At 31.7% G+C, this 21,148-nt stretch overlaps 1 protein-coding gene across 4 annotated transcripts in view; it reads right to left on the reverse strand.

The window, feature by feature from the left end:
• Positions 1 to 21,148, reverse strand: part of trc (Serine/threonine-protein kinase tricornered) — a 952,993-nt gene that overhangs the window by 25,764 nt on the left and 906,081 nt on the right. The window lies entirely within an intron of this gene.

Genomic DNA, 21,148 nt, shown 5'->3' on the forward strand with positions numbered 1-21,148 from the left:
TAACAGCCTTAGCACTTCTAAATCTTTCTTAGTAGACGGCTTAAGCAAGTCCGTCCAAATCACTTCATTATTAGGCAACGATATTCAAAGTACAGTTTATTTTTTCAATTATAATTTTATCAGTCCACAAATTTTTTCCCTCTTAGAAATAATTCTCATGAACGCACCTATTTTTACAAGTTTAGGGATCACGTGTTGTTTAAAATGTAATCGGCTAATATTTTATGAGTGTTTAAATATAGGTACTGTTCGGTGATAGTGGCACTTACTTTACTCTTGATAGTTTCTCAAGAAAGATTTTTTCTAATACCCCCACCACAAGTAAAACTTTGTGTCCAGTTTTCACGAAGCAAAGTGCATCATTCCTCCCAGGTAAAAAATCGCTCGTACGGCTATTATCAAAATTATTTCGATATATTCTCTGCAAGATTATACCCCTTGCCTTCAGCTTGAAAAGCAATTTCTTCACAGAGGATTCTTAGATCTTTTTTCTGATAGGCAGTGAGGTTAATTCACCTACTATGAAATGGATTTTAGTCACTTTTTTTTTAATGACAATACAAATAATTTGGTAACGCTTACGATAAAAGTGTAAATAACACTGGAATCAATAAGTTCTTCTTTATTAATTTCGTAGTGAAATATTCGAGTTCAATTGATTTAAAAATACTGGAATTGAAAAAGGTAGAGGATTTTGGGTTCCTGCTGTGAACTGGTACTTTCGAAGATGCACACATTACTTCATACAGCTAGATTCCTATTATTAAAACTAATTAATTATACTATTGATTGCTTTTTAATTGATCTCAATTCGTTGTCTGATAAATTTTTTGATAAAATAATTAAGAAAGTTTAATGTATAACCGTAAAAATTTAAAATAATTAATAATAACACTCATTTTCAATGTGATGAGAAAAAGTCGTTTTTAAATAATATTTTTTACTTAGTTTCAATTCAATTTGTATCACCATAAGATAATCTTAATGTAAAATAACGTATATAAGTAATTATAGAAATAAACAATAAGAGGTAATGAAATTAAATTTTTTCTTTCTTGATTTTTTTGGTTGTAAGGCCTTTATTTCTAAATCTAATTTTTTTTCTCATCCAGATTTTTTTTGGCATCTCTTAGCTGTTGAACTTTGGCTGTTTTTTGTACTTCATCTAAATTTTTCCTTTTCTTTTAACGTACAACTTTGACCTATTTATCAGATGTTCCCACAAGAACTTCTTGTTTTTTCCTCAGTTTTTTGAAGTTTTGTTTATAAGGTTTCGGAAAAAAGTTAAGTGGCGATTTAAAAGGATTTTTGAACACTTCAAATTCAATAGAAGGACCTAATAATTTGTTAATTTAGAAACAGTCTATCCTTAACATACTTTACGCATTAATTTTTATTTTACTGGTTCTAGTAGCTAATCCTAATTCAGTTTATCAATTTTTCGAAGAACTGACGTCAATTAATAAAACTTCATTTAAACAATCAAAATCGTTAACTGATGACATAGTTTCTGAACACTGTTGATTATTTGTTGGTAAAATAATTTCTTGAGAAGAACCACCATCATATCTTCTATATTTTGAAAAGATTGAAATTAGTAAATAACTAAAAATATGATAGCATTACTTAATCTAATAACGTAGAACAAAAGAGATACATTGTCGACTTTTTTTCATATTGTTATTTGTACAAAAAGTTTAATGTTAAATACTTTTTCTATCATGTAGCAAATTCTCCTCATGTGTAGTTGAAACTGCTGCACTACTCTCGTCAACGTAACAGTCGAGTACAAAATAATCATGATGGGAATCCTTTTTTCACAGGATTTTAATAGCTCATTATTTTGATCATGATCAACTATCTGCTTTTCATTTGCATTCTTAACTCAGTGAGATTTTCTATTAATACTAAAGCACTTGTAAGGCTTGAGACATATGCAAAAAATATTGCAGTGGTCATCTATCCTGATTCAGATTTCCCAATAGCCCACCTACTTGGATAGTTCTCTATTGTAATATCTGTTAGATCTCCTTTATACTTATGCAAAATCATGGGTTGTGAAATTGGACCATCTGCACTGCTTATGTTGTAAGACTCTCCTTTTCTAATGCATCAGTAATTTTGTAAGCATTAGCTGCTCCTTTTTTCGCAAGCCATTGACTGGCACTAGGAAACAGTTGCATGTTGGTCTAATCACAATTAAGTACTTTTTTTATCAAAATTCCTGGACCTCACCACACCATGATTCTAAATAATCTTTTTGAACAACATCCCTGTATAAAGTCGAATTCTGTGCATACATGATACTTTAACTTGGACGTCTAGATTTAAAAATTTTTAGCTATTTCTTACTAGATCTGTTGTCATTTAAAAAAAATACATTTTCTAAATTTTTATCAGTTACATACTTTTTAATAGAATCTAGCAGCTGTGTTTGTGTTGTTAATGATCTAGTTTCTTCTTGGTGTATTATCCAAAAATCAATAGAACTTACTTCTTTAGCTGATAAAACTGTAGGAAACCCACTTTTTTTGTTAATTGATTCTGATTTTTTAAATTTTCTCCACAGTAAAGTAGATGAGATACCATGAGTGTGATCTGAGTGAACAATAGTTTGACCTTTGTTCCAGGTTTTATAGCTTGTTCCAGGGAGATAAATGAATAATTTTTTCCCTTATCTCCATTTGATTTACAACTTTTTTCACTTTTTGGAGTTTTTATCAGCCTTAACAACAACTCTCCCTTTGATTCTGCTTGTCAATTTTTTCGATCCTTAACTGTAAACTTCTTTGTACCAGTACTTTTTTTATCCTTTTCTGCACTCTTAGCTTTCATATTCACTTGTAATGAAAGATTATTATAAAAAATAAATTTAACTTCGAATAAATTATACTTGTACCCTTAAAGCAAAAAAGTAGTTCGAAAATTTGGGTAATAGAATTGTACGAAGTTCTTACAAACATTTATTTTTATTACCTATGATATTTTGCGTTAAATGTATATGTGCAACGATTTTGTAAATGATAAACTTTATTATGTTTTTGATCTTGTTTTGACACATACACTCTTATTTTTAAATAGGATCCCGTCAATATACAATGGTCTCTTAATCATGAAATGCTTGACATCAATTTTTTTTAAACAGGATCCTTGGGTAAAAGAGTAACCTATTAAAAAATATGTATTTTTTTCTTTTAAGAAAATTTATTTAACAAGAATGTATGTACCTGTCGAACAAGTAATGTTTTTACGTTAACGAAGAAGGTTTCATAATCAAGCAACCTTTTTTTACAGTTTTAATTCGACTTGTAAGAGATTGAAATATTAACTGATTTTGAAAAATTTTGCACCATTACGTTTATATTTTTTGTAAGGCATTATTTTGACATTTTTTTATCTCTAATAATTAGATTAATAATACAATGTAATACAGTTACATATTTTTAAACATAAACTACCGAACAAAACTTTTTTTTTATAAAGAGTTAGTTTTCTTAAGAATATAAAATAAATATTTAAATAGCTATTTCATAACGGGGTCCACTTTTTGAGATTTTTCGTAATAGGTGACTTTACCTTAAATGCGATTTTTCCTGAGAGGTTATTTATTTTTTTTTTTTTTTTGTGACTTTAGAAAGAAAAATGCTACATAATATCTCAGCTAAAAATCGCACTGACTGATTATTAGAAAAAGAACTTTTTCATTTTCTGCAAGAAAATTGTAGCCAAAGTCGAATAAGATTGAGAGACATAGTATTGCAAAGGATATTAAAATACTTTTTATGTCTTCTAACCTCAAAATTTTACCTTCACCACTTAATTTTGGATTCTCAGGCAAAAAAATAGCATACGAAACTCATCCGAAAAGGCTTCTTTACAAGCCTTGTTACGGCCCTCACCTTTGGCTCATAACATAAATCTCTTAGAGGTATGATAAGAAGTCATATACAAACCTCGCAAAAAAAGTACAGCGTCATCCCCCCAGTATTTGCTTTTCACACCTTCAGCTAGGGTGGCAACTCACACCTGGAAATGCCGTACTTTACTCCATTAGAGTGTTATATTTTTGTATACTAAATTGTTGTCTTTGCACTAAAATCACTTGACTATCCTAATTACATTCATATAATTACTATATATGTGATAATTATCATTTTTTAACATACTAACGTCTAATTAAATCTGAAAATCGTTATTCAATATCTAATATTTTATTTTTAATGACTTAGCTCTACACATATTTTAACTCTGAAACCGTCATATAATTTCATGGCCTCGTAATAATTTTGCCCTTATAATAACCTTCAAAATTAATATGTGGTAATACAAGCGGCCTTAACTAAGAAATTTCCTACTGGAAGCGTTTTTTTAATATTAAGAAAGCCTTCATAGAAATAAAATAACATTAAATGTTAGTATGCTTCCAATATTATTAGTATAAGACTTTCAATTTTTTGTCTTCATTAGTAACTTGTTATATAGATACACATCTGATCTTCAGCGCGCTTCGTACGCCAAGCTCTCATAACTGAACCAGACCCTTACATTCAAAAATAAATTTGTAAGCTTATTTAAAAAACTAAAAATTACATGAAATAAATCGACACACAAAAATAATTGAATAACACTTATTAAAAAAATAGTGTTGCTTACATTATTCATCATTTATTCTATGTTTATTTTTGTGATGTCTTTTTAAATTATCACTTTTATGAAAATCTCTTACGTTACTTTAATGAAGCACTCTTACATAAAAACGTTTAACATTATTATAAAGTATTAGTAAGATGATATCATATTTATTTCTCATACATTTATACTGTCAGTAAAAATATTTTACTTTTATTTAAAAAAAAAAAAAAAAATGTGCGTTCGATGGAGAAGACCAGAAGATTACACGACTATTCGCAAATTTTATTAGCTAAAATAAAACCAATGTTATTTAAAAGTTTAAGATATCATAACAAAGATTATAATGCTTATGAAGAAGCAGCTATAAGTACAAGATTGATTAAACATAATTTACAAATTTTACTGATTTTTGAAGAAGCTTGCAAAGTTATGTTACGTTGACAATTAAGAAAATTTTTTTTCTTTATCTGATAACGTTCAATCTTACATTGTTTGGAATTAATGCAAGAAGTATCTTACGAAATATTTTATTTAAAACAGCAAAACATTATTGATTTCTTATAACATATGAGGCATTTCACGTCAAATGTTCTAGCGTGCCGGTCAACCAAAAAAAAAACTCAGTTATCTGCTTGCGATGGCGGCATTATAAAAGACTATAAAAAATTAATAAACACATAGGATTGATTATGTATATCCATAAACTCCTCCACTGGCTTCTTTGTCATCAAGTTTGAGTCCTAATATTATGACATAGGATTGGTGTACTTTTTTCTCAGCTTTCTGATCGTATTCTTAGTTTTTGAATAAATTTTAATTTAACATAAGAAAAAAAAGCATAAAATGCATATTTTCTTAAAGAAGGGCATTTTTAGTACTTTTTTAATGCTTTTAATCGAAAGAGCAGGATTTTTCAGGTCAGTGTAGTAATTTTTACATTACTGTTTATTGTTTTTCTTGAGATATAAAGTGATGAAGTGGATACCACGTGGCAGCTCCCTCACCGTCGGGGCACCCAGACCATCCTAATCTTACGTTGCCCGCTTATGTTTGTTGACAAACTGTTCCCGACTTTAGATGCATACTCTATTTTTACATCAGTCGTTTGGAATAAAAAAATAAAATGTGTAACGAGTCTTTGAAAACGCCATGCAGTGTTGTTTACTGCAGTTATGAGTATCGTTATTGACATCGTTAAATCTAATATTTTTATTGTTATCATCATTACCTAAGTCAATTTATCCACACCTGAAACCTTAACTTTATGGTATTTACACAACCTTGTGATATTTTATACGTTTCGATGTACAAAACAATTTATTGTTAATTCTGCGTTATTTTTAATTACCATAGAATTAATCTTTTGATTAAGATGCGCAAACCCTCTTGGTAAAACGAACTATTTAAGCGCTACTTCCAAGCAGTTCTACCAGAAGCAGCCCGAGTACGTTAGTGTAGCAGTTATTAAATTTATAAACGTAAATCAGATCTTTTTCCTACTTCCGAATCTAAAAAAGTAAAAGTAGAATGCAGCGATAAGTACTACCAAGCTGGGATTGCTGTTCAGGAATAAATAAAAAGAATTGTTTGCAATCAGATTTGAAACAAGATATAATTATTTTACTTACACTCGCCCCAGACTCTAAGTTACGGAATGATTTGATGAAAGAGTTTTCTTGCAGAATGAAATCGTTTACAGCAAAAGAGCTTGTATATTAGTAAGGCATACTTTCATGAAATTCATTCACACTTCTATTTTACAAAAAAGGCATTGGAATCTAAGCCAAACGGCATTTTTTTCCACCTCGCATGGTAAGAATGCATGTGACGTTATTGGTGCAAATTGGAAGCAAGAAGTACGAAAAGTAAGTCTGCGGCTTTCCTCTGGTACTAGGATCTGGACAGCAAAAGTTGTAAGTACATAAAAACTTTCGGGTATAGTTGCAAAAAAGCTTCAAAAGCAAAGAAACGTAAACAATCAAATGTAATAGTTATGCTCCATGCCAATGCGAATATGTAAAGGTGTAAATAGATAAATAATTTGTTTTAGTTAAATATATGTATAACAAAAATTATCTGCAAGTAATGCAATAAAGATAAGCGCTGTGTCAGGTTGAATCGAGCCGGGCATCCCGACGACACTCCCACTTGTAATCAACGTTATCGCTTCATATTTCAAGAAAAACAAGGAACAGTATTCTGAAAATTGCTGTACTCACGTAAAAAATCCTACTCTTTTGATTGAAAGCATTAAAAGTATATTAAAATTTCCCTTCTTTAAGAAAAACTGCAGTTTATACATTTTTTTTATGTTAAATGAATATTTTTAAAAAAGCTGAGACCACTGTTGGAAAGCTGAAGAAAAAATTCAGGTATCTTATGCATTCATGAATTCTTTTTAGCCCTTTGCAATGCCGCAATCGCGAGGTTAAAACCAAGTATTTAAGCCGTTGTACACTGAGCTAGAACATGTAACGTAAAAAGAACTATATTTAAAATCATAAAATAAATTTTACATTAATTTGTTTAATTTGAAACAATATTTAAAAAAATGTTAGTACAAAATAATAAAGTATTACAAATAGATAGGAACTCAAGTAAAAAATGTTTCAAATCTACGTTCGATAAATTGAACGAAGATAAATAACTTATTTTTAAAACGATTTGTAAAAATAACATTAAGCCTTATTTACATACGAATTAGAAGATTCTGGTAAACTATTACCATACAAAATTTAGATGTACTCAATACATCTATGAATAAAAATGTTCTATTTATAGCTTGGACAGGTATTGCGTCAATTTTAATACGTTAAGGCATCACTAGTCATCGTACTTTTCGGCTGCCATTATATAAGAATATTATAAAAAGTGCACCTTTATACAAAGCATCTGATTGAAAAGTATTTCAAGAAGCAAATGTAATAATTCAGGATGGAGCTAGTGTAATTTCTGAAAAAGTTTTAGAAATAGTACACTGAGCATTGAAACAATTGTAGAATTGTGAAAAATAGTTTGGAGGATTCCAATTCTCTGTGAACGGTTCACACACAATGTTCGTTCAAAAATTTACAATACTACCAATGAACAAATGATACTTCTTGAAATAATATAATTTTAACAACATACAAGAAAAACATCATTTTATTAAATATTGAAGTCTTAAATAATATCAAAGGTGATGTTACAATTTTATATAGTATGGACTATGCAACTATAAGAACGTCAATTAATCTGATTAAATTTTCTTACAAAAGTTTTTAAGAATAAAAGAGTTCCACAACATAAGCAACATTTAAAAATCAATAGTAACGTGAATCAGAAATTTAAGTATATCTGATGAGTTGCGTAATGAAATAATATTAAAAATTTTTAAATTATTTAAATACGACTTTGAAGCAGGAATTACTAGAGGTAAAAAAGTCACTAATGAAGTAGTTATCCCATGACACACTCTTAATACAGAAAATTCTTAATCGTTAACTTTTATTCTCTAAAAAAACAGTTTTTATTTGTACCAGTCCCTGCAATAACAAAAAAAATATTGTTTTGATAAAAACATTTAATAAAAAATTTTTCAAATCAAATGTTAATAAGCGCTAATAATCATAATCATTAAAATCTTTACAACTATAAAATACAGAAAATTTTGCATATTCAATTAATTTTGTTTACATTATACTGTACGTAACAGTTCAATTTGTATATTATTTAATACTATACTAAGATAACGTTGCAATGACGTCCAAAATTGTATTGTAATTTTTTTAAAAAGTTAATGCACGATGGCAGTACCTTGGAAGTAAAATGAATTGGGAAGATATAATTACAATGCAGCAACATGATATTATTTTTTATTCTAGTTTACAGTAAGGTTATAAAAATTCTATCAGATTGACCAGGAGTAGCCAGTGGCTGATAGGGGCGGATAATAAGGGCAAAAAAGATTAAAAAAATGTTAATTTTAGAAAGTAAAATTAAGCTAAATAAAATAATCATACCAGGGGTGGCAGTGAACGGATAAGGCAGATAGGGGCGGCCAAGGACAGATAGGGGTAGCCAGGGGAAGCCAGGAGTAGATAGAGGGCTTAGAAACCATCAAAATTCTTACAACTATGTACTATAGAAAATTATGTTTATAAAAGATGACTTTTGCGAATTTTACATGCTTTCAAGATATATACTAATAACATTAAAAAGTTATATGGACTATCTGGATGAGTCCAGTTTTGTCCTTACAATAACCCTTAAGCCATTTTTTATCAATAATGTCCACATACGGCACCTTTGCTTGTATAGGCAAAAGTGAGTCTCAGCTCCACTCAACTCTACTCCGTTACCCCTCAGCTTCTCCTGAATTAATGTGATTATTTGCTCATTTTCTCCTGATTTTTAATCGAATTGTATCTCAAAATGCTGCCCTCACTCCCATAATGGTCCCCCACACCTCCCCCTCTATCGCCCACTACACTATTTTCCCATTTGGTAATCGCTTCTTGATCCATCTCTACTGTCGACAAAAACGAAATTTTTGAATCGTCAAGAATTCAACAGAATTTAAAAAATGATATCATTTACCCGACAAAGACAAGCTCTTATCACCTGAACTATATGTATTTGCATCTACCTTCATTGACCAGCAAATAAAGGGGGTCACTTTGAACATAAATTTTTTTTTTTTTTTTTCTTCGTAAGTTTTTTCACTACTTTAATAATTAGGTTTTAGATTTTGCATATTTATAAGATTTCGGCTTAAAATTATTTTAGTAATAAAGTTAAGTACGAAATATTGAATGACTTTGGTATTCAATACTACGAATTTTTATTTATCCAACGTGACCCATATTGACATCAGCACCAATACAAAATTTACGTAGTGAATCAAGCAAAAGACCAAGTGTCGTAGGATGAAAAAAATTTTAATATTGTGTGGTGTTTCTTGTATAGGGAGAGGTATAGGTCAATTAACTTGTGTTTGTATTTACAAATAATTTTAATGCGAAATCTTATAAATTTATTACAAAAATATCTTATGTAATGTCTCTACTAATAATTCGATAATGATTCACAAAACATCGGGAGCAAAATATTCCTTATTGCCAAAAATCAAAGGATCTCACTACACAATTCTTCACGTGATCTTTCTTTATTATTTCTAACACTGCTATATTAGTTCGCCAATATCTTAAAATAAAACAACAAAATGACGCTCAAATTATATTGGATAATAAGCGCTTGTTGAAACTACAATAAAAGAAAACAAAGTTAATCTTGCATTTCTAAATCCGTTCGTTCAGGAATGACCAGCGATCCCAAGAAATCGCCCGAACATCAATCATGAGTAGGAAAATAAAAATAAACTTAATAGCGAATTTATGATCACGACGCAATGTGTAAATTATAAATCGTTTTCCTATAATATCTTAGAACTAAACAAACTTGTTTCTTTACAAACGGCTAATAACTTTGCATAATCCAGCACTTATACTGTAACATCAATTTTAATATATGTTTATTTGATTTTTGAATACAATCCAATCCAAGTGGATAATTTTCTAAACAAAATAGGAGCGCAACGTAATGTCCAATGGGATCTCGAAATTTAAACTACACGGTATGGCAAGAGAACTATTCAAGTTAAATCGAAATCTCCTGGTATGAGATGAGGCACATTTGCGAGGCGACCACTAAGGGTTTTACTACCTCTACAATGAGGAATAGTAGAAAATAAACGATTCGCGAGCAACACTCTACCATTCGATGACGATTCCTCTTACTCACGGTTACCAGCCAGGACGTAACGGGATGGTCTCAACTTGATCACCCACGAGGTACGCGATGACGATCTGGGATGGTTCTACCAGAAGCTGGAACGGCCGCTTGAGCTTGGCGAGCTCGTTGACGAAAAGCTCCTAATTTCCCTCGTACTCGCCCTTTTATCGCACCATTCTCCTCTATTATTTAAAGCCGCCAAAACCGCTAATTGCCTTCAACTATCTGCGCGTTTCTTCGCATCTAGTCGTGGCCCTACACGTCCTTTTTGGATCCCTTCCCTATCACGGGACCCCGCATCGCCTCCTACAGAGGGTTTTACGACTTGACGAGCAGAATCCTCTGTATCAACACCCTCGATTGGAATCTCATCCAGATGTATCTCCTTGACATCTTGAAAATCAAATCCCAAGGTACGCCGACATTCGTGCATTCCTTCTCGGGCCGGGGATTATACATTCGAATCACTAATTTCCGACGAGAATGGTGTGCAATCGTTATCATCCGTTAAGTCAATGACAATTGGATCAGAACAAGAGGACGTGCACCACTATCTGAGACGTTGCCGTTGCTGGTATCAGCTCTCTGTCGTTGAACATCATTTTGTTCTCAATCGATGAGGCCTCTCGTTATCTTCTGTAGTACCCAAATAATCGATTGCCTAGAAAGCGGGTATGCAAAAGACATCTTCCTTTGGTAACGTACAAAATGTTAATCATAAATTAAAGAATAAGATCTCCAGTCTTCCAATTGTACTGCTGAAGGTCAAACTTTTGTAGTCGAATTTCCAAACCCTCAAGCCTTGGTTGTTGACTATAACTTTCGTTTTTGAAATCGCGCTCGTTGGTTTGGGTCGAGATTTCTCGCCGATGTGCTGTTGACATCAACATTTCCCGTTGGTTGTAGAGAAGTTCGCGTTGCCCGTAGTAAAGTTTTCGCAATCGCCTTTTCTTACGTACACGTCGCCTCTCCGTGCGCCGTTGGTCCTTGGCCTGGAGAACTTCCACCTGTTTGAGAGCACGTTGTAAATGTTCAAGAGTACGTAAAGGAACTTTTACCAGACGACCCATTCCTGGAGACAAGTAAGATAAAATTTAGATACCCAGCCTAGGCTGTATCGAGGTCATCCAAATCCTCACAAGGCTCATTGAAATGAACACTAATAGCATCATCATCAATTTGACATGGTGTTTCAGTTGTTGGGGCCTCGGGGTTATTAGCATCTTTGCGTTGTTTCATGAGGTTTTGTGATTTTTGTTAAATGTTAGTCAATTAGTTGTAGCCGCATGCGTTTTAACTTTCGATTCAACCGCTGTCGTTTGCGTCGGTTCCCCGTCATTCTTTTCTAAAAACGGACGTCATTGGGTTCCATGATATAGCCCTCTCTCTTTATTCGTCTTACAATTAGATATAGTATAAGTGCCGTTATTAATGATACGTGTTACTACGTATGGCCCTTTATATATTGCAAGAAATTTGGACGTGATTCCCCGCCAAAACCGCTAATTGCCTTCAACCATCCTCGCGTTTTTTCGCACCTGGTCGTGGCCCTACACGTCTTTTTCAGATCCTTTCCCTATCACGGGACCCCTCAATATATTTATCAGACTATCTTTTATCACTTTATAATTATTTTTTCATACAATATTCTATTGATTTTAATATATTGTTTAATAAACAGTTAAAGTCACTAATCTCCAAAATTTTCTTAAGACCCATTTACTTCCAGATGTTAATTCTGTTTTATGATTTATACAAATAAACATTCGCTGAAAGTGTAGAAAATATACCATGTGACAAATATTTTCAGTAAAAATTATCATTATTATCATCATTATCGCTTTTGTCGTTATCACAATATCAATTATCGTCATTATTATTTTAACTGTCACTATGATTAATTATCATCATCATCATGTAGCCTCATCGCACCTATCATAGATTGGTTTTCAAAAATATTATCTATTCATAGTGTGAGTTGTTCTGAATTAAGATATCGATTGTTCAACATTATTTTTTTACTGATGTTGAAGATATTTTCATATTTATAAATTGAATTTTGTTTGAATTTCTAACTTGAATAGTACCTACTGATCTTTTTTCTTGACAATGCCAGAATTTGATATAGACATGTAATAAAAAAAGTTATTATTGATTACTCATAATTACATGGGTAGAAAAATGATGCAGGAATTATTGCCTTTTGGAAAAATATTGGACGTAATTAGTCTGTATATATAATATCTGTGCTAACAATAATCTTAAACTTGCATAAGTTTTATTTTTGTTTAAAGGTAGTTTTTTTCATGGAACCTGACTTTTCTAAAACAAAATTTATATTCTTTATGGGGAACTGTATAAAATAAAAAATTTTTCTTGATACAACTGGTATTGACACTTAACATTTTGTACTTAAAATTTACTAAATTATTTAATATTTATGTATTAGCTGTTTTTCACTACTGAGTCTTATTTAAGTAGCAATCTGTCATTTAATCATTACAAATATCCTTAAAACATACCGTACATTATGTCTCTTGTAAAAATAAGTCTATGTTTACACTTAAGGGCTATCATGATTTTAGTAGATTTTCATAAATACCGGTTTTGTCCGTTAGCTACAAAGACTTGGTAAGTATATTCAACAAGTATTAGTTAATTTAAAACAATTGATTTTAAGAAGTTTCATTTGTTCTTAAAGTCTATAATTAAACTGCAGTACCAAACAGTAAGAAATAATTTCATCACTCGGGATCTAATGATTGCTGTAGGTAAAAAATTATTATCTCAAATGCGACAAAATTTAAAAAAAAAAATAAAAGGGTGATTACATTTAAAATCAGAAGATTTGAACGAACCTGGTGAATCTATGCGCAGACTAGCAAAAGCTCCCAGTATAATATTTTGTAGTTTTCCCTATCTCAATAGTTGCGTATTGGCTATTTTTTTGAAGTCACAACTCGGTCATTTTTTATGTTATACTGTGCTGCAGGATCAATTTTTATTCCTAAATATATATCCTTACCACTGCTATCTTAAAATTTTTGTATTTCTTACTGTGTATTTATAAAAAAATAACAGAACTTATCATAAGGTACAGTGTAAATTAAAAAATGAATTTAAAAAATCAAAAATTATGAATCTGAATAAATTGGCTCATACGCAACTATTATGGTTGGGAGAAATTTGCACTAAAAACTTTTGAAGGCGTTAATATAAACTAACCAGGTGCACTCAGAATCTCTTATTTTGTAAGTAATCTTGTCTTTTTACTTTGAGGATCTTGATAAAATTTGAGACCAGTTTTTGATTCACAGCAATGATTGGATCCCCAGCGATGGAGAAATTTCTTGATATTGGGTACTGTAGCATGATTTTACGTATAAAAATTAAATGAAACTCGCCTAAAAAGAAAATGTACTTTATCGGTGTGGATCAAGTACCCTTGGACTTAAAAAGTGGACCTTAAATATGGGGAGTATCATGTCAACTGCCCAAGCACCTCTGCGCATGGCCCACGCGAGCGTAAAACGTTACATTTTTAACTCGTCGTTTCGGTCTGAAAACGTTAAAAAAAAAAATTATCAAAATACGTACTCTTAAGTTTTTTTTTCTCAAATTTTTAGTGGTGGCATCCGTTATTTAAAATTCTGCCTCCATAACCTCGAAAAATTCAAAAGTTCAAAAAACACGTTAAATCTTCATGATCTTCAACTTTTGGCATTTTTTGGACTATCTACATCGAAAGATGATACTTTTTTACGTAGATATCAACAATAAAAAAGAGGAGTTTTTCACTTTTACGAAGTATTTAAACGATGAAGGAGACAGGGTGAGGCGCTGCGGCCGCGCTGGCAGCAGGTCCGCCATGCGTTGTCTGCTACCATCTCTCTGACTAGATGTAAACAAACATACTTAACCGTGGCGGTTTTCACATCGCAAGAAACTTTATGATTGTTGCTTTGTATGATAATATTTATTACGTCTAAAATACAAGATTATGCTAATACAGGCATCGCAGTATTGGAGAAAACTATAGAGAAACTTTTATGATCAAATGATAAGCGAGAAAGAATCACGTTGCTCACTCTCGCCCCAAAATTTTGGTACCGAAGAGATCTTACAGAAGAATTTGGTTGTACGAAAAGAGAAGCTAGACAAGCTTTAGATTTAGTTGCTGAACATGGCATTTTTACATCACCCGATAAAAAAAGGGAAATGTTTTATCTACTAACGTTAAAAACTGCATAAAAATTTTTTATGAGAATGACAGTGTAAGTCGTTTAATGCCGGGATTGAAAGATTGTGTTTCAGTGAAACAGGGTGATGGTACACGGATATATGTTAAAAAACGATTACTACTGGAAAATTTAATTAAATTATTTATTTTATATAAAGCGGAGAATGAGAACGTTAAAGTGGGTCTTTCCAAAATTAAAAAGATGTAAAACGAGTGTGACTTAAAAGAAACCTAAAACTAAGTAAAACATTCGTGTTTTTATTATTGAATACATTTAAAATGTTAATATTGAATATTTCATGGAAATTTATTACTATTTATTCATTGTTATAAAATTATTGAATAAATAAATAAATTTCATCCAAAAATTTATTACTGGATATATACATATATATCTGGAAAGATTAATCTAATCGTAGCAGACAGCACACGGCGGACCCACTGCCAGCACGGACGCAGCGGCTCACACCGCCTCGTTCATCGTTTAAATACTACGTAATAACGAAAAACCTCTACGTAAAAAAGTCTCATCTTTCGATGTAGATATTCCAAAAAATGCCAAAGGTTAAAGATCATTAAGGTATACCGTGTTTTTTGAACTTTTGCATTTTTCGAGGTTATATAGGCAGAATTTCAAATAACGGATGCCACCACTAAAAATTTAAGAAAAAAAAACGTAAGAGTACGTATTTTGATAATTTTTTTTTTGACGTTTTTAGACCGAAGCGACGAGTTAAAAACGTTGTGTTTTACGCTCGCGCGGGCCGTACACAGCAGCGCTGGAGCAGTTGACGTGATTCTCTCCATATATAGCTTAGGACTTTGTGTAAATAATCAAGATGACCACAACGCTTCAAGTGCTCCAACAGGTCAGAAAAATGCATTTTGACATCTACCAAAGCTCTCAGTGCAAACTGAAAAGTTACAAGTAATCTTGCGTTTCTATCTTAAGATAAGGTACCATTTAAGACAAATTTTTGATCTGCAAAAATCATCGGATCACCAGCGATGAAGTGATTTTTAACTGTTTAGTATTGTAGATTCCTTTACACTCTAAGATTAACGGAAGCTTGAAAAATTAGTATTTAAAAACTATTGATTCCGAATTCTAAATCATTTCATAATTTTAAAATGAATATTACGATACTTTAGCTTAGGCTAACGTACAAATCAATATAAATCTAGTACATTGCTTATCAGCCTACAATCCTTTTTCATAACATGCATTAAAAGTACATAGGAAATTACATAAAATCTTTTATAGCATTTCGTAAGAAATGTATGATAAAAAAAAAAAAGAAACATGGTGCATATATTACATGTGACGTACCACAGAAGTGAGAAGATTGAAAATAATTAAAATATGTATCAGTTGGCAGAGAGAAAGAAAGAGAGAGAGAGTATAATTCTCTTCAATTCTCAAAGAGTTCAAAATTACGTCTTTTGATATAAGTTAGAATAATTTATTAGCTTACTGAAATGAACAATGCCCTCTGTTAAAAAATAAGAGCTAAAAAATATTATGACATATGGTTCATCTCAACAGTAATTCTAACCAAAAATTTTTCTTGTTAACCCAAATCGTTTTTCACCTTTTATTTAAAAAAATTTTTTTTTTCAATGCAGTAAAAATTATGAACACGAAAGAAATTAGAATTATTAAAAAAATTAGAAATTAAATTAAAAAAAATAAATGACACTCGATAAAGAAAGTGCCTAATCATAAAGTATTATTCTATTTGAAAAACAATTATCTTCAGTCCTGGCATTTTCATAACTACTAACACATCTTAAGTTGAAGACAAAAGATTGGGCTTTCAATAAAAAAATGAAAGAGAGTTGTTGTTTTTATATTGTAAATAGATATACTAACGAGAACTACTGTAAAAACGTTTTGTAAGCTTCTTTATTATTTTTGGACTGAATTTGATAAAACTGTATCATGTTCTTATACATGTTTTATAACATCATAAATAAACTTATAAGGATTACAGTACGTTTTTACTCTAAAATTATTACAAATTGTTTAAATAGATACATAATTATCAAAGTTTTTTTTTTACCGGGGTACCATGGCAGTGTACTGGCCTAGTAGGCCGGGACCACCCACTCACCACCTATGTAAGGGGGTCTATTGCCGCATCCATTTCCAACCCTTTTACTGGTGTTATACCTAATTCATGGGCACAGTGCAAGCATCTCCAGTGAAATACCTTGTCAGTTTAGCTGACACTCTCTGCACCAATGGTGCTTCGGGTCCACTCGCCACTGTGTAGCCTTTCCCCGGAGAGGACTCTATATTTTAGGATTTCCACTCCTCGCCAGTTAAGTCAGTGCTCTCTGCCAAAACATCGGATCCAGGCTAATTAGCATACCCCGGAGAAGCTCCATGTTTCAGGGACGACTACTCGCCGGTAAGGCCGGCGATCCCTGCCTGGCAAATCGAATTCGCTAACCCATACCCATAGCCCTAACACTGTTTCGCATTCACCTAGGCCCAAAGACCTGTGGGGCAAGGAAAAAACCTTGGAATTACTATGAAGGAAAATTCCACGGAAAAACCCGCCCCAAAAAAGCCGGAGTTACATGGGTACTCTTCCTGATGAAAACAGTTTTTGAAAAAATCTACATTTACCGGGAATCGAACCCACGACCCCTAGAACAGCATTAAATCAGTAACAACTTACCACTGAGGCAACGCCACTCTAGTTATCAAAGTAGTTAAAATAAACACAATACTTTGTTTTGATATTTTCACAAGCCTAACATACACTTACAGAAAACTTGATTCGTCAAACAAAACAATAACGAAAGTATTTTTTTTCCTAAATTTATTAAATTAAACGTTAAAAAGGAGTTGTAAGGCTACAACAACCAAATAGAAAATTTTACTTATTAGAACCACCAATGAACCGTCGTAGTTTTATCTCATAGTAATAGTAGCTAGGCTAAAAAGGTTTAAGAAGGCATTATGTGGCAGGAGATAAATTGATAGTTTTTTAAAATAGATAATGGCCCAAACTTAAACAGTTAAAGCTGATATTGAAGGGGGGGGGATAAAAAAGACCAAGAAGGTATTATATGAATGAGGGAGGCCTAAGGGGGGGGAGTAAATAGATTGTAAAAAATGTGGGGGCTAAGGGCAGGCTAAGTGTTGCTACAAATATGGTGAAGAGGATTTCTTGAAAACTCAAACCCAATAAAATGAGGGACAAACTGAACTAATTTCACCTGACCTTGGGAGGGAGCTGAGGGAGGATTTAGAAACGGTGAAGGAGCTGAGGGGATAATAGGAGATCGATGGATGGCTAAGAAAGGACCACAAATTAGGAGAGGGCTGAGAAAAGTAGAAAGGGATTGAAGGAAATCAATCTAATATTTAACCTTAAGAAAACACGGGAAAAATTGAAAGAATTTCACTTTATTTTAAGGGAAGCTGAGAATAACTAGATTGGGACATGTCAAATGTCCCTTCAAAATCACCGTGTACTAAATGTAAAAATATATATATCGCCATTACCCAATGATACATTTACAAAAATTGATTCATGTTGGTTGCAATTAAAATAAATATTAATTAAAACCCTTACAGTTAACAAAATTTCCATTATGTCGTTTGTTGAACATGTCGTTCTCCTCTCAGTTGTTTCCATGATGACTTAAGGGTCAGTGCCTAAGCACACGATCAGTAAGAGCTAATTTTGGGAGTACGAATGAAAACTCCAAAAAATCAGGTGTTAGTTTGAGCAACGTTTCGTTCGTCTTAACGCCAATCTCATCAGGCTCACCTTATTAACAAAGAAAACAAAAACAAAAACACAACAATTTTTGTAAATTACATTGTAGGACCACTGTTTGTAAATATTAATAATAGATACTCACGTCTATATCGTTAAGACGATCGTTACTGATTCTTCTATCTGATAAATCCTTCCACAGGAAGAATATTCTCTTGGCTCAAAGGATTTCACGCGATAATGACTATACTGATCTTTTTATACAAAAATACATTAAGAAGACTTCACCAAATAACAAATACTAATAATAACTTTTTTCTAAATGACGATCTAAGTGCTAAAATAAAAATTTCTATCCCTTACAACCCGTTATTTCTCAAATTTCGTTCTAAAACTTTGAAAAAATTAAATATACAATTTTACCTTACTATTCAAAACAAATTGGACAGTGTTATTATTCTTGGAAAGGACAAAATTGATAAACTCGATCAAACCAATGTTGTGTATCATTTTTTTTGCGATTCTTGCCCTGCATCATACGTAGGTGAGACAAAGAGAGCATTGAAAAAACAGCTAAACGAACACAAAAGTGCAAAGAAAGATGAACTTGTTGTCATTTCACACATGAAAGAATTCAGCCATAACTTTAATTTTTCTCAAAAAAAAGGATACCTTGTTTCTCAATAACATATACAAAGATCTTATAAGTAATCTCTTTTAAATATGTACACACGTTATCTATATTCGCAAGAAACGTACATTAATTGTTTATATGTATATATAGAAATACATACATGTTCGACATTTACATTATTCGTTTAAGGTGACCAACAGTCTGTAACGATCGTCTTAACGATATAGACGTGAGTATCTATTATTAATATTTATAAACAGTGGTCCTCCAATGTAATTTACGAAAATTGTTGTGTTTTTTGTTTTTGTTTTCTTTGTTAATAAAGTGAACCTGATGAGGTTGGAGTTAACACCAACGAAACGTTGCTCAAAACTACACCTAGTTTTTTGGAGTTTTTATTCGTACTCCCAAAATTAGCTCTTACTGATCGTGTGCTTAGGCACTGACCCTCAAGTCATCATAAAAACAAAATTTCCAATTTTCTAAGTAAGAATACTTGTTATTGTTTTAAAGTAAACTATATTTTTATTTGAATGATTATTAATTTGATAATGTCATTAAAAAAACTATAACTGTCATATTTTCTCATTAATTAGAACATTTTTTGGTGTGATTTCTTATTTCGGAATATATTCAAGATAAAAAAATTTGGAATAAATTTGAACATTTTTTTATAGATAATTTAATTAAACCTAGAAATAAAAGTGATTTCTTACATAGTAACCAAAATTCAGAATCAGAAGATTAATAACATAATTACTTTAATTCACTCACAATGGAACGAATTGAAGGTGCAAAAAATTTAACAGTTGATAAAATATTTTTCAGTAAAAAATTTTACGGCTTAATGCATAAAAATTCGAATAATAATCAGAAGAAAAAGTTATTAGTGTTACATAGTTAAATGCGGATGGGTGCGCGATAATAGAACACTAAAACTCTTTAATTTAATGGAAAATACCTTGATTTGCTCTATCATTAGGATGAACTTTTTTAAGCTATTATTATGAAAGTACCAACAACTTTGAAATTAAAAGTGAGAATTTGGCATTAAAGAGTACGAAAATAAGATTATTTGCATAAATTGACAAACTGCACTGAAATAAACTAAAGCTACCCATGCATGAAGCAGTTATGCAGCGCCACTAGATCTAAAATTTTTAGTACTGCACATATACAGACAAACTTTACTACGAGCGCAAAATACATATTTCACACGTTCTCTATGAAAACAAGAATAAAAATTTATTAGAAAGTATTTCAATAAGCAGACAGTTGATGGTAGAAGCTAGTTCGGCTTTACTCATTCGATAGATACCGATGACCTGAAACACACATAAAACAGAATTGGTTCACAGACTTACAGTCACTATCCATTTACATTTTAATTAATTATCTTTATTATCTTAGATCTAATCATTTCACTTATGCAATGAGATTCGTACTCAAAATTTTCTGTGTTGATTTTTCATGCAATTCAAATGGCAGAAGATTTCTAAAAATATCTGCCAATTGCTTCTAGGATAAAATATATTTGACACTTCTTTTTTCTCTGATAGTACATTCTTTGACATAATGATCTATGATTTTAGTCATGTGTTTCAATCTTTTACTAACATTTATCTTAGTACTTGCTCTGGCAGCCATATTTTCGCACAACAGATCCACGGGCAGCAGAGCGCAAGATATTATAATACTAACAGAGTGTTGTAATCCTATTAACTTCTATACTGAAGCCTATATGTACCATCACTCCATATGTAAGTAGTGTGCAGCACCACTTGTGACATGTCGTAAGTGGTTATGGTCCGTCAACAAAGAGAAACCGCCTCAATACTTTTTTAATGCTTTTTTCACTATATGATACCAAATCAGAGTGAAAGTACTTGCATCCTTTACAGTTGTAAAGCCTAAACTTTGTGGTTTGACAACAAATTGTCAATTTGGTAAGTGAACCGAACAGAAAATTCACCACTTTAGAGGTTACGGTCAATTTATGATAATCCTTTATTCATAATCTATTGCAGTTCGCCATTCAAAAGTTTCTTCTAATCTCGGCTACTGTTCCATCAGAGGATGTTTGCTGATTTTTGAAAACAGCTGGCCAACCGCAAGAATTAATCAGCTGTCATG

This window comes from Copidosoma floridanum, unplaced genomic scaffold (genome assembly GCF_036245765.1).
Source record: "Copidosoma floridanum isolate Cflo_tuat_1 unplaced genomic scaffold, Cflo_Japanese_pri ptg000016l, whole genome shotgun sequence".
Lineage (NCBI taxonomy): Eukaryota > Metazoa > Arthropoda > Insecta > Hymenoptera > Encyrtidae > Copidosoma > Copidosoma floridanum.